The 18,673-nt window shown below is 38.0% G+C and overlaps 1 pseudogene; it reads right to left on the bottom strand.

Moving 5' to 3' along the window:
• The window catches only part of LOC115414771 (synaptosomal-associated protein 25-A-like), a 103,130-nt pseudogene continuing 84,457 nt past the window's right edge, over positions 1 to 18,673 (bottom strand).

The raw sequence follows: 18,673 nt of genomic DNA, 5'->3' as shown, positions 1-18,673 counted from the left end.
TTTTTCAGAGCATCCAAAACCTATGTTACAGTACACAACCAGTCCTCATCTTTCAGCACATAGTCAACATCTTCATCACTGAACTGCATAATCATTTAGAAAACAGGTCATTTTTCATTTTTTGCAATACAACCCCGAGTCCTCATATGTTTTCATCTTCGTCTCACTTTTTTGATCCCTTTTGCATTATTTTACAACGAGATGGTCACAGTCGGTAAATATATCGAGACAGAAAGAGTGGCACTATTGCAAACTTGCAGGAGTATGGAACGATCAACTGTGTCCTAATACTGAGCATGCGTTGTGTCAATTTTGCTACTGACATGTTATCATTTTTTATATATTTTTCAGACAGGTTTTATTTAGAAGACTAAAATCTACCATTTGTCATGCAGAGAACGCACAATTCACATCACTTGGAATGCAATGTCTAATACAGCTACAGAGAGTCTAGTTGCACATTGTCTAAACAGTAACTCAGTATGATTGCGATGAAGGAAAATGTACCAACGACTGCCTTTTGATTGTAAGTGCTCTTTGTGATCCCTTTCATCTGTACCGTCGCTTAGTAAACCTTTACTTGGCCAGTCTTGTCTGTTTTATTGTGACAACACCAAAATAAGGAGCATGACAGTAGCCTAAATGGAATGACACAGTTTTACTAAGACGATACTGAGATACTGAAAAGGAAAAAGAATCCAAACAAACAGCTTGTATAGCATTCCTATTATATACTTGTCATCCAGAGCAGTGTACTTTTATATATATATATATTATATGATATATAATATATGATATATATATATTATATTGATAAAGAGAATAAAAACTTCACAGGTGAGCTAGAGAGCCATCAAGTCAGCACTATATACAACCTTTGGAAAGAATGATAGACGGAGTATAAGTATAAAATCATCATTTTACGAGGACAATCATCTTGAAAAAGCTCGACAGACGACACACAGAACAACATTTACAATGGGGAGGGGAGGTGATATGTGCATGTGTGCAAACCTAGAAGGTCAATACCATGATGAAAGCATGTCAGCGCCTGTCGATGTGCGGCGCGGGACGCCGGGGGGTCACGCTCTGGGCTAGGGGCGTTTAGCCACGCCCAGCATCTTTGTGGCGCGCTGGTTGGCCTCATCAATCCGGGTCTTGTTGGAATCAGCCTGAGCGAAGGAAAACAGGGAAAGAAGAGTGAGTTTTCTGGTACGGCATCAAACCATGTTTTAGAAGACAGCATGAGCTCATTTTGGGTCGTCTCATCTTTACAAACACTGTACAGGAGGCGTTTATAGTAGTGATGTCTAGGGCTGTGTGTTGGCAAGAATCTGGCGATACGATACAAATCACAACATTAGGATCACAATACGATATATCGCAATATATCATGAAACTGTTATAAAGGCAATTTTTGTTCGTTTCTTTTTTTAAATGATTATTTCTTTGAAGAATTGAATTACACCAGAATATACACAAATATTAAACCCATTTTTATTTGATCAGAACAGGATCTAACGCTATATCACTAAATTTTCCTGAATTAAAACTGAAATTCTGTTTTACAGACATTACAGTTTCAGATCCTGTTCAAATGTTCATATTCTATTATTTCATAACTAATATCAAAACATTATTTTTGTGCGATACCAAAAAGGTACGAACATTATTTGATAAGAGTGTTAATAATAAATAAAATAAAACAAAAGGATAAACACAAAACAAAAATGAACCTCCACAATATCTACATTTGAATTACTTAAAAATAGCGATACAGTACTTTTTAATATCAATATAGTATTGTGAAATGAAATATCACGATATATGCTGAACCGATATTTTCTTACACCCCTAGTGATGTCACCATCTGGATTTTTTTGCTTCCGATCTGATTTTTTTAGGATTAGTTTTGCTGATACTGATCTGATACGGAAATAATAAGGAAATATATGTGGTTATGAATTTGACACTGAAAGTAAGGAAGGGGCAGGACTAGATAAGCCTTTGCTTCTGTCTGTCCCTTCTCAAACTGTTTTGAGTTGATTCATATGTACACTTATCTTAACTTTATTGTATTTTGGATTTTTTGTTTAATGATCACTGGTGGGTGCATATGTAATTGACTTCTTGATTTTATTGTTTATTTAGTTTGTTTTTAATTTTTATTTCAAAGTTTGAGACAAATAAATAAACAAACAAATAAATACTGATCTTCCCGAGGTCTCCTCCCGGTGGGACATGCCCGGAACACCTCCCCTGGGAGGCGTCCAGGAGGCATCGAAACAGATGCCGAGCCACCTCAGCTGGCCCTCTCGACGCGGAGGAGCAGCGGCTCTACTCCGAGCTCCTCCCTGGTGACTGAGCTCCTCCCCCTATCCCTAAGGGTGCGCCCAGCCACCCTGAAGAGGAAACTCATTTGGACCGCTTGTATCCGGGATCTTGTCCTTTCGGTCCTGACCCAAAGCTCATGACCATAGGTGAGGGTAGGAACGTAGACTGACCGGTAAATCGAGAGCTTCGCCTCTCGGCCCAGCTCCTTCTTTACCACAACCGACCGGTACAGCGACTGCATCACTGCAGACGCTGCACCGATCCGTCTGTCAATCTCACGCTCCATCCTTCCCTCACTCGTGAACAAGACCCCAAGATACTTAAACTCCTCCACTTGGGGCAAAGACTCCCCACCGACCCGGAGAGGGCAGACCACCTTTTTCCGGGAGGAGACCTCGGGGAAGACCCAGGACACGTTGGAGAGACTATGTCTCTGGCTGGCCTGGGAACCTCGGGGTCCCCCCGGAAGAGCTGGAGGAGGAGTCTGGGGAGAGGGAAGTCTGGGCATCCCTGGTTAGACTGTTACCCCCGTGACCCGGCCCCGGATAAGCGGTGGACAATGGATGGATGGATGGATAAATACTGATTTTACAATGAAATTTTGATTTAAATTTAGAGTCATTATTTACAGATTATTATTCTATTATTTTACTGAAGATCACAAATGGGCTGAATGTGGAACCTGAACTAAAACAACTATGACACCTTTGACTCTTAATAACTTTAGTATAATTTTTGCACTTTCCAAATTCATACTGTGGGACACATTAGAACCTTTGACGGGCTGGTTTTGGGCTGTGGGCTGTATGTTTGTCACTGCTGTAGTACGTCTGTGGACAGATCTGTTCGGGTGTTACAAGGGGGTGTGTTCTGCGCCGTACGTTAGTGATGCAGGGGTGGGGTGGGGGCGGGTCAAATACTTCAACAAAGGCCTCCGGATTGAAAAAACCTGACGCGTGCATCACTACTGTACGTACCTCAGAATAAATACGCACAGACCATAAAGTGAAAGTCAAACATAGAGCCTTTACTCATTCGTCTAAGCCTCCTGCTGATGTGCAGCTCAGTTTCCTTTGTCCTACCTTCGGAAATTTTAATTTGAGGGGCAGGACATTTGTTTACCCCCCCCCCCTTCAAACTGGGCCCGGATTGGCCTAATTTTGTGACTAAATCTGATCCAATCTTCTAAAAAATGCCAGATCAGTATCGGGACATCCCTAGTTTATAGTAAAGTATGAAACTGGAAGACTTTTAAACAGTAGACCTTGACTAAGTCTTGCCTCCAGCATGTCACTGTATGGAGGTTTCAACATATGCACTGCAGGAAATAAACACATATGTACTGTGTACACCTCTGGAATATCAGAGACAAATGAACCAAATGGACTGCAAGAGCTGTTTTACAATATAGTCTTAATTTAATAATCAGTAATGCTTGGTTTCCTCCGGTGTAAGAAAACCAACATCAAACTGAATATAACAGGTGATAACATGACAGGTTTAGCTGGACTCATACACTGTTCACACTGTTAAATGGATGTTTACTTGGTTTGCACTGCTGCATGACTACTTTCAGTATTCTTTACCCTTCATTTAGTATATCTATTATTTGCAAATATTTCAGTTGCACATTACTTTATATGTTCTATTTCCTAATATGTCTGTATTTTATTGTGTTGTTATTTAGATGTAAGTGCACTGTGGCTGGAAGAGACCACCTGCAATTTTGTAGCACAACGGTGTAATGACAATTAGAGCTGCAACCGATTAATTGACTCAAAGTGATCCAAAAAATCATTCAACCTCAATTCTCCTGAATCAAAGCTTTGTTTCCTTCATTTCTCTGCTGTTAAACGTTGGTTCCACTGTTGTGTTTCACACGGACGCTTATTGTGACGCACAAAGAAGCTTTAGTTCAGGAAAACTGCAATAGAATATTTCCCTTCAATCAATTCGAGTCGATTAATCAAATCGGGAATTTTGCATTGGCTTCAAGCACCTAGTCGATTAATCGGTTGCAGCTGTAATGACTATTCTATTCTATTCTATTCTATTCTATTCTATTCTATTCTATTCTATCTATATGCAGATATTGACTAGCAGAGGACAGACCAATGGATTTGAGGAAAAAAAACAAACTTTTTTTTTGGTTTACCAAAATGGTGTCGGCTCAGTTTAGTCACAACAGAGCCATACATTCCATACATTTCAGTTGATGTGAATATGAGTGAATATTGTGAATATAAGCTTTGCAAACATTCTTGTTTACACAGAATTATTAGCAAAAATACATTTAACCTTAAGTGAGAAGTGACTTGTATAATGTGACTTAACATCATGGTGCAGCATTATGTTCATATAATATGCACACAAATGAAGGTCAACAGCAGTCAGATGTTTATCTTTGTCGACTACTGTTTGCTAAGCTAGCTAACATTTGTGTCTTACACTGAAGCACACAAAGCCGTTTTACTGATCAAATTAGTGTTATATTGAAAATGTAGCTCTAAAATACATGTTGTTGTCCTTTGTTTCTACTTCTCTCTGAAGTTTCTTGGCAGATTGTTTTTGCTTGAATTAAGCAAAAAAAAAAAAAAAAAAAAAAAAAATCTGCCAATAGAACGAGTGAAAATGATCTTGGTAAGATTTCTTGAAATCAGATTTTCCGGATCTATTGTCTATAAATCAGTTCTTATAAAAAGTTCCTCTTTAGGTGATTCTGTCTTTTAAGTGCGGTGAGATATTTGGACTAGAAATGAAAAAAAGACACTTGTTCAGATTTGGATTTTTTTTCCAGTGTACAGCTCAACTTTTGTTTTACTGTGAATAAAGATTCATTGATGCTCATTCTTTTACTTGCTGCTACACAGACCCTCTTTTGTATTTGCTGTGTACTTTCATCTGCAGATCATGACTGAACTACCTATCTTATACATCGCTGACGGTTGCTACTGAATGTCTACTGCAGAAACACAGTTTTGGTGTTCTACTCTGACCGAATCCGGACTCACCTTCTCCATGATCCTGTCGATCTGGCGGTTCTGGGTGTCGATCTCGTTGCCCATGTCCAGGGCCATGTGGCGCAGGTTACCGATGATGCCGCCCACCTGCTCCAGGTTCTCGTCCATCTCATTTTCCCGGGCATCGTCTGTTACCCTGAACACACACACGCAGACCCGGGTCAGGTGGAGACAGTAGGATGTTATTAATAATAAACAGCAGGTCACGCACTGGCTCGGTGACCGGGTTCATGTGGGCATCTGGGCCTCTGCTCCAGACTTCACCTCTCAGTCTGGGTCTGACCTCAGACCAGCTTTCTGCGCACAACAGTCGTGGACACTGCATAACTGTTACTAACAGTATCTGCAAGATATGAATACTGTATTTCACTGCTGAACTGAATTTTGTTCTGTTTGTTTTAAAAATGGCCTGCGAGTAAACTTATTTAAATGTACATGTTTGCAGTCACTCCTCACCCCCCAGTTACATATGAGCAGTGACGGTTTCTGGCATGTGCATTATGTGCAGCTGACAAAAAAAAATGACTATGTGAAATGGTTTTCTATGCCCCACTAGCCCCCCCCCCCCCCCCCCCCCCCAAAAAAAAAAAAAAAGTGTGTGTGTGGGGGGGGTGCAGTACGTTAATGGAAAGTGCCACGATTGACCTGTATGTGGACGACGTCACCTCCCAAAGATAAATTGGGGGGGGGGCACAAAGGGGTGTCTGCATAGGGTGCTATTAAAGCTACCACCCCCACTGCATCTGTTTTATACAAGCCAAGTGGCCTCTGTGTGTGTGTGTGTGTGTGTGTGTGTGTGTGTGTGTGTGTGTGTGCAGTCGTCCTCAAACTTCTGTCTTTTTGCTCAATGAACAGACTAGTGAAAACAGTCAGTTGATAGGACCAATATTTTGGGAGATAGTAGTAATTTTTAATACAATAGCCTTACAATCACGTTGCTATGGCCACAATGCTTTGGCGGTGACTGCTGGACAAATGTGGTACAGCAGTACGAATACACAACAGCAGAAAAACGACCACATCTAGAACCTGTGGATCCACACGGGTCAATGCATTATATAGTTACTAGTTAGATTGTTTTCATCAGTTATTATTTATTTAAAACCTTGTCCTTATTTAAAACCATGGTCTAGAGCTGCACCTATCATTATTTTTGAAATCTACTAATCCATCGATTATTTTCTTCAATTTGATTTGATTAAACAATTATTTGCATGGACAAAAAAAGAAAAGTAAAAATATGAAGAAGAGATATCTGAAAACCCAAACCCCTAGTCCTTTATTCCAGAACCAGCTGAAACAACAACCACAAAATCTAAAAGTAAAAGGATGAAGAAAAAAACCTATAATGAATAACAACAATAACATATGGTGTTAAGGCCGCATAAAAAAATACAAACACCTGTCACTACGAGAATAGAGTTGTAAAATATCGAGATAAAACCCGTAATTTTATGAGAATAAAGTCAAATACAAAAAGTCCAAATTTTATGAGAAGGAAGTGGTAATATTATGAGAATACTGTCGTCATATTCTGAGAATAAAGCCGTTAGTATTATGAGAATGTCATAATTTAAAAACAAGTGGGGAAAATCTAATAAATAAAGTCATGGTATAACCACCGCTAGCTCTGCAGTCGACCACTTCCAGTCAGTTCCTCCTCCACAAAAGAGACAATTTACTCCAAATCTGTTCAGTTCGTATGACAAAACAAACCCCAAATGTGTGCGAACGGTCTTCAAAGTCCTTCGACTAATGCTAATGTGTTATGGTGGGCGGGGCTAATAGGCTCAGTATTTGTCCTTGTGTGTGTAAACGCCAAATGAAAGTAGAACCTCACAAATGTTCACAGTTCTACATATAGGACCAGTGGGTATGCCTTTATTCTTGTAATTATATTTTTCTTGCCTGTTTTTACATTAATAATAATAATAATAATAATAATAATAAATAATAGTAATAATAGTAATGGATTAGATTTATATAGCGCTTTTCTGTGAACGCATACTCAAAGCACCCACAGTGGATTGCAAAAAATAACAGTAAATTATGGAAATACTTACATTTCCAAACCTATCCTGTAACAATAAAATATGAACAACCTGAAATGTCTAAAGAAAATTCAGCTCAATTTGAACTATTTTCTGTCTGTTCCTCAGTGTTTAGTGTCTTTGTAGATAATAATTACGACATTATTCGTGTAATATTATGGCTTATTCTCGAAATATGACAACATTAGTCTCATAATATTATGACTCTTTTTGTATCGACAGTATTCTCATAAAATTACAGATTTTATCTTGATATTTTACCACTTTATTCTCATAGTGACAAGTGTTTTTTATTCCTTATGTGGCCCTAATACGCCGTCGTAGATTTTCACTTGTTAACTGACAAAGACCAATTCATGTACACTGAAGATGATTTTCATTTGAAATACAGCGTCTTTTTCAGGTGTTAAAAGTACAACCATTATTTATAGAGGCTGTCGAAGGTATGAAGAATGGCCTTTTAACTGATTTTTTTAAAAAATATCCGCCAACAAAATATCTCATAACTATCTGTATTTACCTGTTTATTTAACCTGCAGATCAGTCTACACACCAGTGACAGTACTAAAAACCATCTAAAAGTGCAACATAAAGCTAATTATCTTAATTATAAAACATTAGAAATTTGAACCTAATAAAATGACTGATAAACTATAAAAATAAACTGACTGAAATGACCTGATCCTCCTCTGTGTGACTTCTTTTAGCTTCAAACTTTTAGCCCCGCCCCCTTTCCCCCACTCGCGTCCTCACCCTCTTACCTGCGGATGAAGCCGCCGCTGATGGCCATCTGTTCGCGTTCGTCCACGACGCGGGCGGGCTGGCTGGCCAACCACCCCGTCCTGGTTGTTCCCCCAGGCCTTGCTGGCTCCGCTCTTCATCCTGACCGCCGGCGGTGGTGATGTAGAGGAGGAAGACGAGGAGGGACAGTTACTGGACAGCTTAGACCAGCCCGCTCAGACATTTACCTCAACCAGGCTGCCTTCCAATAGTCATGTCTACAAAGAGAGCCTTGGATTTGAGGTATTTAGCAAACTGCGTATAAATATAAATCAGTATATGTAGGTGATCAGCTGACACAAAGGTGTTACTTGGTATCATGCATTCAGCACATAAATATATGGTGGGGACTAGACTAAGTCAAGCAAAGCATAGCAGGCATGGGCTGGTTGGTAGGTACAGGCTCATTCTGTTCAGATTAAAGTGTGTGATGTTATATCTGGTATAACATACTGATCAGAGTCAGGCAGGTTTGGGACGCTAAGTCACATTCCTCCAATCATGTCTGTTGGTGTCGTTAAAGCATGCAGCTATTAGCTTCCACATGTAGGATGACTCAGTGTGTCAGTACAGCCCCTCCCCCCCCCCCCCCTCCCATCCCATCTCTTTTTTTTTTTTTTTCCTTTTAAAAGAACTGACTAGCGCTACCCACCCCCCCAAAGCCCACCCTCCCACACCCACACCCACTCCCACAGTCAAATGTCCCACAGAAAACAGAGAATAGACAAGCTTTTGGCAGACACACAACACAGAGTGGTACAGGACTGTCACATTATCAGGAGGGACGAAGACTGAATGCAGAGAACAAACTGCCAAACGACAAAAGGAAACAGAACAAAACAAAACCAAAAAACAAAAAAACGGAGGAAGTTAACAGAGAATAACACCATGGTTGTTGTTGACTGTTCCTAGATCCCCAACTCCACCCACGCTCCTTTGTGTTTTTAAAATGTCACCGCTTTCTTTCTCCAGGTTGGAGCTCGGGACGTGCACTGGCAGAGGAGTGAAGAGCATGATGAGGATTTGGAGTCAGAGTTTTAGTCTCTTTCTGTATCTGCTTCTGCCTAACGAAACTGAAGTGCACTAATACAGAGGTACTTCTATGAAACTGGTCCTAAAAACAGGACGTGGGGCTAAAAATTCAAACCAGATGTAGACGAATGTATGAAGCACGTTTGGGTCTATTTAAAAAAATATTTACTGAGGTAAAAGAGAAGCTATTTTTCAGATAAAATACATTTTTATATTATTTTACATTATATTTAATACAAAAGTCCACATGTAACATGGTCAAAAGGACACAAGAATTACATATTACTATTTTTTTTTTAATATCTCTTTATTCTCTCACAGGTGCATTTTGGGAATTGAACTAATTATTGAAGGCAGGGACCACTGTTGCAAAAGCATTCGCAATTTATATGCGTTTAACTGGGCAGGTTCTGTATGTAACACCAGTGGACACGATGGGTTCCACACCAAACCTGTAATAAGACTGAGATTGATGAAAAACCACTAGGATGGACACATTGAACACAGTGTCTTTATTTAGAGTCTATAGAAGAGCATTTACACACGTTTTCACATCTAATGCACTGACACCGAGGGAGATTTAACGTCCATATTTGCAATAGAAAAAGTCTGAATCTGACCAAGTGTATCTTTCTCATTCCTAGTCCAAATATCTCATCACACTTAAAATAAGACACATTACCTAAAGAGGAACTTTTCCTGTCGTCACTTTTCCATTGATCCTCAAATTGCACGAATGTAACTTACGCATAAAAATGTACCTAATGGAAAAACGACAATTTCGCCCAAACTTTTCGATTAAAAGTTTTTTTCGCTCGCAAGACATAGTTTTTCGGGTGTAGCTCAATTGCTATATCATGCAGAACTGCAATGGAAAGACCTTTTTATGCAACTACAGTCACGTGAATTAAAACAAAAAGCAAATGTTGACGACGTTACAACAAGCAAAGAAGAAGAGTTTTAAAAGAAACATGGTGCGGTATGTGTGGACACACCAGGAAACTGAATCATTTTTTAATTTAGCACGAGATAGAGGGGTAATATATAATAATAATAATGAATATATCTGTAATCAACACCATATTTATGTTTGTCGCCATGTTTTTGGAATGACTTTGGAATGACAAATCATCGCATTTGTGATTTAATGGAAAAACCGACATTACGCACTTCTGTTTTTTCAACATTTAGTAAATATTGGTAAAGTTTTGCACAGATGTCCAATGGAAAAGCGAATAGAGAGATATAAGAATTATTTTCAGACAACAGATCTTGAAAATCTTATTTCAAGAAATCTTACTAAGATAATTTTCACTTGTTCCATTGGCAGATTTTTTTTTTTTTGTTGCCTAATTCAAGCAGAAATATCTTGTATAAATTGTTTTAAACTGGTTTTTAGAGGGGCATTTTTTTCTAGTGTGGGTCCTGTTATTGGCCCCAAAATTTGATTAAAAATGCATTAATTATGGGATGGCTCTGAACAAGAGTATAATTTTTTTTGCATTTATCTGAGGTCATCATTAAGTCCATTCTGGGGGGAAATCTGTCTACATTTACCTTTTACTATTGGGTCTAAAAAGCTGGAAAAGTAACGATACCAAATTGTCCCCAGTTTCATAGAAGCCCCCACATACAGCTGCGCTAACATCACAGCTCTGTTAGCTGTGTAGCTTTAGAAATGTCACCTTGCTCTGCTTGTCGAACTTCACACGTTGTTGCGTCGTGCGTCTGTTTTTGGCACAGAGGAGTCAAAGATGGAAGCACAGAAAGCTCTAGTTCACTGTTCAGCTGTGGTTTAGTGTCTGTGTTGCAGGAAAGTGGACTCATTTATGTTTAAGCATTTCATCTTCAGTCTTAAGCAGCTGATTGCGAAGGTGAATTGAAGCGTCTTTATTTTCTGTATTCATTCAACCACACTGTGTTCTGCGTTTGCTTGTATGGTTTGGTGTGCGGCTGAGTTTGGTATAACCTTGGAGTTGTGTGTGGATGATTCCTCGCTGCATCGGGGATGGCGCTGGCTCAGCCTCAGCCTCCTACATTGCTTTTATTAATAGAAATGGACTGAGGCAAGGCTTGGCTTTAGCTGCCCGTCCCTGCTGACACACACCAGCGTGGTTAACACACACTCTACCCTCGTCTGAGTCCTTTCTTTTTCTCCTTTCTTCTTTGTTTCTCCACCTCTTTTTCCTCTCCTACCATCACTTCCCTTCTCTTTTAAACTTCCATCTCCTGCATTTCTGCTTTCCAAAAACAGAGATCATGCATTCCTCTAATCAGCTTTACTGTGATTGAACTGAGATGATCTGATTAAATCATATGAGTCTGGCAGATCCACTGGTAAAGAGAACTCATTCTGTATAATTCATTCCCTGAGTGACCTGCAAGTTGAGCGAAGCGCTAATTAAAATAAAGAAACGGCGAAAATCTGCACTAAAAAACAGGCATCGACCACCGATATTCTGACAGGCTGCACGTGAGGGGATTAACACCTAAAGCAGTCCCGTAATCAGCATGTAAATGGACGAAATGCTATGTAGCATGAAAAAGAAGAACAACTGTTTCTTTTTTAGCTGCGTGCGTGTGGGGTTCAGTTGGACTTCAGTTCCCAGCAGGCTATCATGCCACTATCTGATATGGCTGACCTACATGTGGGCGAGTTCCCGCGGTGGAGGGAGCTTAGCGGACGGTAATGTTTGAGCAGCCAGAGCAGGATAAAGGCTAATTTAGCACAGCGCTCTGCAGGAGAGGTGGCGCCGCAGAGAAACTGCAGCAGAACCAGAGGGGACAAAAGGCAGCAGCGTGCCGGATCGCCACAGCGAGTCGTGTCAAGACAAGGGAAGCGACAGACACAAGTACACCCAGAGAAACACGCAGTGCGCAGGCTCTGAACCCACCAGCAGCTCTGCTCTGGTGATTTTCTCTTCCCTTCTCTAATGTGGCATAATGCCATTCTTTCTAGCATTTGGCATTTTTATCATGCGGTGTTACTAGGGGTGTGTATCGGCAAGAATCTGGCGATATGACACAAATCACAATATTAGGATCACGATACGATATATCGCGATATATCATGATACTGTTAAAAAGGCAGTTTTTTGTTAATTTTTTTTCTTTTTTTTTTTTCTTCAGATTATTTCCTGGGAGAATTGAATTACACCAGAAACATCTAAAAATACTAAACACTTTCTTATTTGATCAGAACAGGATCTAATGTTATATCACAAAATTAGTTTGTAAAGGAACTGCCATCTGCCTCTCAGACAGTAAAAAGTTTTTTTTTTAGGATGCTTCAAATAACCATTATTTAATAAAAGTGTTAAATAATTATAAATAAAATATAAACAATAAAGAAAACCAAAAAACAAAAATGAACCTCCACCATATCTGCATTTGAATAAATACCTAAAAATATTAATACAGTACTTTTTAATATTGATACACTATTGTGAAATGAAATATCGCGATATATTGCAGAACTGATATTTTCTAACACCCCTAGTGTTTCCATCTTCCCATTTTACCTTCTTTCCTCAGATCAACAGGGAATCAGTTTACAGTGTGTCTGTAGTTTATTTCATTACAACCAATTGAAAAATCAACAAATTACTTTTGCAGTCATCTGGAGGATGACATGAAGTCAGCTTCACATACCCTCGCAAAGCCTCATTTTTTCATTATAGTGACACTGTGACATAATTTAGCATTAACCTCCTCAGACTCAGCTATGGGTTTTCTGTCCACATTTGTGGACAAGAGTTTCACAACTTTATACAAAAAAAAAAAAAAGAAAACTGTCCACCACAAAGGACATTCCATAAAAATGTAAAAAACTGCATCTGAAAAAACTGTTACATCATGATATTTCCAATATAGGCACTTATTTAATAAAAAACAAATAAACTGGTACTTTGCTGACATTTCCTGGGTCTGAGGAGGTTAAAAAGCACTAAATCCCTGTATCTACAGACAAAAGGATCCCTTCAACAGTTTTTTGTTGTTTTTTTTTGTAAAAATGTACCGGTTTGAACCTGAACTGCTTCTACGTCTTCTGTCCCCGTTGCTTTTGTTCTTGGAATCCAAACCATAACACTTTATTTAGATAGTCCACCTACAGTTAACAGTGTCACATTTCAGCTGCTTATGCTTAGTATCTAATATTCATAATATTTAATTAGGCGACTTGAATTTGGATTTTGCTGGGCAAGATTCAAACTGTAAAAAATCTTTTCTCTAAACTTTATAAACTTTTTTTTTTTTTTTTTTTAATATATGATTTATATTGTCAACTCCCAAATAGTACATTTTTGATCTACCTCTTGGCCTTTTTTGGGAACCATGTGTTCATTTCTAATTTCTTTTTGACTGCAGTACTTATATTGTATTTTTCATGTTTGCTTCTCTACCCTTTCTTATTTTCTGTGAACTCAAACTGAACTGGTCTGTGCGTAGGTGGTGTCCACCTATCTACTGATCACCCTGGTCTACAGTTGTTTTTGACATGATCTGCCTCAGAGATTAAATGTGCTAAATGTTACGTATTTTAATCAGACTAATTGTTAAACTAATGACCAAAGTGCTGGTTTGCTGATGTTTTCCAGGTATATGATGGCGTGTTCTTCCACATATATGTTTATGTCCATTTATCCAATAGATGTATAAATGTTCCGCTGATAGAACCTGTAAAGTGAATGTATTATCATGTGCAGACAGTGTTTTGAAGTAGATCTGACACTAATATTCCTTTGGAGTTAAACCCATTCTATCGTTAACCTCCTCAGACTCAGCTCTGGGTTTTCTGTCCACATTTATGGACAAGAGTTTCACAACTTTATACAAAAAAAAAGAAAAGAAAACTGTCCACCACAAAGGACATTCCATAAAAATTTAAAAAACCACATCTGAGAAAACTGTTGCATCATGATGTTTCCAATTTAGGCACTGATTTAATTAAAAACAAAAAAAGCTGGTACTTTGCTGACATTTCCTGGGTCTTAGGAGGTGAAGTCTTGAATTTTACATTTTGAGCCCAGACTGTATCTGTGAAACTTCAGCCAACCAGCATTTAGGACTGGATTAGACTGGATCAGAGACTCACATGCGGTAACATTTCACTACTTTTATTGTGAAAGTATTTGACCTGTAGACCAGTGTCATCTAAAAGACCCTCATTTGCCCTCTAGGCTTTATACTGTTCACTGTAAATGACACCCAAAAGGATTTCTCACGTCCATCATCATCACCCTCATCATCATCATCAGTACCATCTTGATCTTAGTATCATCATGTGTAGCATTGCTGTTATGAGTTGCATCATCATGCATGCATGAGCATTCAAAGGGTCATGCTCGCGAGTCATTCCATGTCATTGGCGTTTAGTGGTTTAATAAATGGTGGTGGTGGTGGTGGCAGGGAAGGGGGTGGGGGGTGTTCAGAGAGGGGGAAACAAAAAAGTTTCGTTTCCTGCAAAAAAAGGTGAGGATCTGCTATAGATGTTAGAGCAGTGCGGTGGCAGAGATCATGCAGATGAGGAGAAGTGTCAAACAGTCCTGGACCAGGCTGACCAAAGGCATTTTGGGACCAAGATCCCTGAAGCTCCAGCTCCAGTCAACACATGTAGAGGATCTGAGTGCCAAGATGCTTTGGGAGCCCCAGCCCTGCTCTGGTTGAATCCAAGTAGTTCTACATTTGGCAACAGCGAAGGTGACGTCAGTGTAGAAGTCCTCATCTACGACTCTACAGGTAGGACTTCTACAACGGCTTCACCTGCATGTACGTGTCTCCCATTAGGAAAGTGGCAGCTTAGAGAATAGGGCACTTGGTAGAAGAGTGTTAGGAGAGGCACTTATTGGTGACCCAAGGCCTAGGCTGAGTGGAGGAGAGCTTATGTGGAGGACTGGCCTGTTTCTGCTCGGCGGCGTCTCTGATGGGCCTCACATACGTGGTTGGAGTAGGTGGAAACTGGACTTAAAAAGGGCATTATTTTGAGGCCTGGATGGGATGATTTTTTCTACATGGTGGCATTGGAAAGCTCAGTAGTACTCATAAGTAATGTGGTTACCTGGATGGGCCGTTAAAGTTTCACTGTGATGTTCTGACTTGGGAAGCACATCTTCCAGAAGAGACAGACATGGAAATAAGGTATTTACAGTCAGAAAAAAAATGACTAGACCACCCTTGTTTTCTTTAATTTCTTGTAAATTTTAATGCCTGCACTGTAAAAAAACAACAAACAAAAAACAAAACCTAAAACAACAGTAATATTCTGGCAGTAGGGACGCCGAAAAAATACTGTTAAATAACGGGAAATAACCATCTCATAAAAATACGGTAATTTTCCATAATTAAAATACAGTTTTTTGCTCTAACTTTACATGAGATTTTGCATATTTTTTTTGTTAGTTTTTAATGTTTAGTAAAGAATATTTACATGTATTAAAACAATCAAATTACACACATATATATATATATATATATATATATATATATATATATATATATATATATATATATATATATATATATATATATAATTTTCAGTGAGACTCAGTTGTCCAATCCACTGATTAAAACTGTATTTGGACAGTTTATCAGTGCTTATACATGTTATACATTCACAAAACTCATTTATTCAACATTTTCGTTGTGAAAACTCCTGTAATTACACAAGATATTTGTCAATTAACAAACAAGTCTGGTTCAACTGACAGAACAAATACTTCTGTTACAGTTAATTGTTAGTGTTTTTTTTCTCATTTTATTATTTTTTTTTTTACAGCATTAAACTTTTTTTTAAAAAAGTTAACAGTTTAATCTCATAAATAGAAAAGAAATATTTGTGAAATTACGATACATTTGCAAATGTATTTTAACTGTATTTTGCTGTGAAAAAAGAAAAAAAAAAATCTTTTAAAAAATGGAAATTTTATGGGTATTCACAGTTACAGTTTTTTCGTGTTATTTTACATTTAACATGTAAAATCACAGTCTGTTTTTGTCTTTTCATTGATATTTTCCTGTATCTTAAAAATGCAGGAAAAATCTGTAAAATAAACAGTGAAAATTCTGTTAAATTACAGGTTTTTTTTACAGTGTGGTCCAACTAAAGGTCCATTTGTTTGGACAAATACAATAATACCAACAAAAATAGCTCATAGTAGTTAAATTTCAGAGCTGATATCTATCCATTTAACATGTTTTCTTGATAAAAACCAAAATCACTTCAGTTCTTCCCTCAGTATCTGTGTCATTTTACTGATAAAAACAGTGCTTTTAGACATTCCATGTTTTCTTTTCTGTCTGTTTTAGTCACATGACACACACAGGAGTTAGGACTGGATTACATGACTGTTGTTTGTAATGACTTTGGATGGTCCAAGGTTATAACAGTTTGGGATTTTTCATTATAGTTTAGTTTTATTTAGCTTTGACTTTTTTTTTTCTCTAATTCAGTTCTTTTTAATTAGTTATTAGAGCAGGTTTGCTAGTTTTTATTAGTTTTTGTTATTTTCTAAATGCTTAGTTTTAGTATTAATTTTACTTTTTTTTTTAATATCTTTTCTTTCCTCGTCGTATTCAAATAAATCCCAGACAGGACTCTGCTGCTTTAGTCTCCATGTTTCCAGGTAGAGTGGGGACCAGAAGACGACTGGAAACCACAAGTGATGGACCGTTAAATATCATTTGGTGCCAGCAGCTAAAATTACTTGAGGGAAATAAATCGATTTCATATCAATCGACGTTGACAAAGACGAAAATGAAGGGAATTTTATCCATAATTTTTATCTGTTTTAGTTTTATAAACACAATACAGTTTCAGTTAGTTCTCGTTTTTTTCTTTTAATTATAGTTTTTATTTATTTCAGTTAACAAAAATATTTTTACAATTCTAGTTTTCGTCATTTCGTTAGTTTTCGTTAACGATAATAACCTTGGGATGGTCTAATAATTTTTTTCCACGACTGTATGTGTCATCTAGTATTTTTCAGTAAATACAAGTTGTGTAATAACTAAGGCTGTCAAAATAAGACTTACTTCAATGTATCGAGGAAAAAAAATAATCCAACAACATTCTTGGTAAGAGCATTGTACCATGCAATTTTGATTTTCTGTATCAGAACCTAAAATATCAGCTCAACACCAGGCATCCTGCAGTAAACTCAGAGGTTCAGACCTACACTGCAAAAACTGAAATCTTACCAAATGTATTTTTCTCATTTCTAGTCCAAATATCTCATTACACTTAAAATCAGACAGAATCACCTAAAGAGGAACTTTTCAGTGAGACAGAAGAACTGATTTATAGACAAGGCAATAGATCTGGAAAATCAGATTTCAAGAAATCTGACCAAGATAATTTTCACTTGTTCCATTGGCAGATTTTTTTTGTTTGAATTAAGCAAAAAAAAATCTTGAATTAAGAAAAAAAAACTGCCAATGCCATATAAAACAGTAGTGCTATATACACCTTTAAGACCGATATTTGACAGTTCACATTCTTTTTTATCACACAAAGCTGCAATAAACACTTAACTGCTTCATTTTCTAATCTGTTCTCTTGTCATGTGATGTAAAATGCAGTCTACATGTAAACCAGAAGCCCTTACAGAGTGAAAAATATCCCTTTAACATCTATCTGCATCAGTGTAGATGGGACACGTGCTTTTGTGTATTAGCAGATATACTACATCACACAGTTAAACAAAGTAACATGAATCATAGCTGAACTTATTTTCATGTATGTCTATTCTGAGATGATGTCCCCAAGTCAAAAAAAATAAATAAAAAAATGCAGTGTTAAAGCAATACTGAACCAATCAGTGAGCCCCCCCCCCCCGCCCCCCCCCCCATTAATGTTAAAGAGATTAGCCCTTGCCGATTGTGGAGCTATGAATCCTGGGTAACGGCACTGTTAGTCTGCAGGCCAATCCAGTGGAGAGGGCGCCATGGGAACCCACGGCTGCTGCATGTGCCCGCGATGGTCGACTCTATGGGTGTGTCTAAATTTGTATGTGATATGGAGAACATTTAGAGCACGGGTGTCCAACTCATGTTAGTTCAGCTCCACATTCAGCCCAGTTTGATCTGCAGTGGGCCGGAGCAGTAAAATAATACCAGTGAAAAAAGTAAAATTATATTATGATCAGGTTTACATCCACAAAGTTTCCTTAAAAATCTGAATAACATGAACAACTTGAATCGTCTTAAGAAAAACAAATGCAATTTTAACAATATCCTGCCTCGGTTTATCAGTTTATCATTTACACGTGTGCATTTCAATCACACAAAACATTTAGTAACGGGCAGAATATTGGTAAAATTGCATTTACTTTTCTTAAGACATTTCCGTTTGTTCATATTTGTTCAGGTTTGTGGAAGCCAATAATGTAATAACAACCAATAACGTAATAATGGCCGATAATGTAATAAATTTGCTATTTTTAAAATGTAATAGGCCAA

This window comes from Sphaeramia orbicularis, chromosome 24, assembly GCF_902148855.1.
Source record: "Sphaeramia orbicularis chromosome 24, fSphaOr1.1, whole genome shotgun sequence".
Classification (NCBI taxonomy): Eukaryota; Metazoa; Chordata; class Actinopteri; order Kurtiformes; family Apogonidae; genus Sphaeramia; species Sphaeramia orbicularis.
The sequence above is the reverse complement of the archived record's forward strand: the minus strand, read 5'-3'. Positions and strand labels throughout refer to the sequence as shown.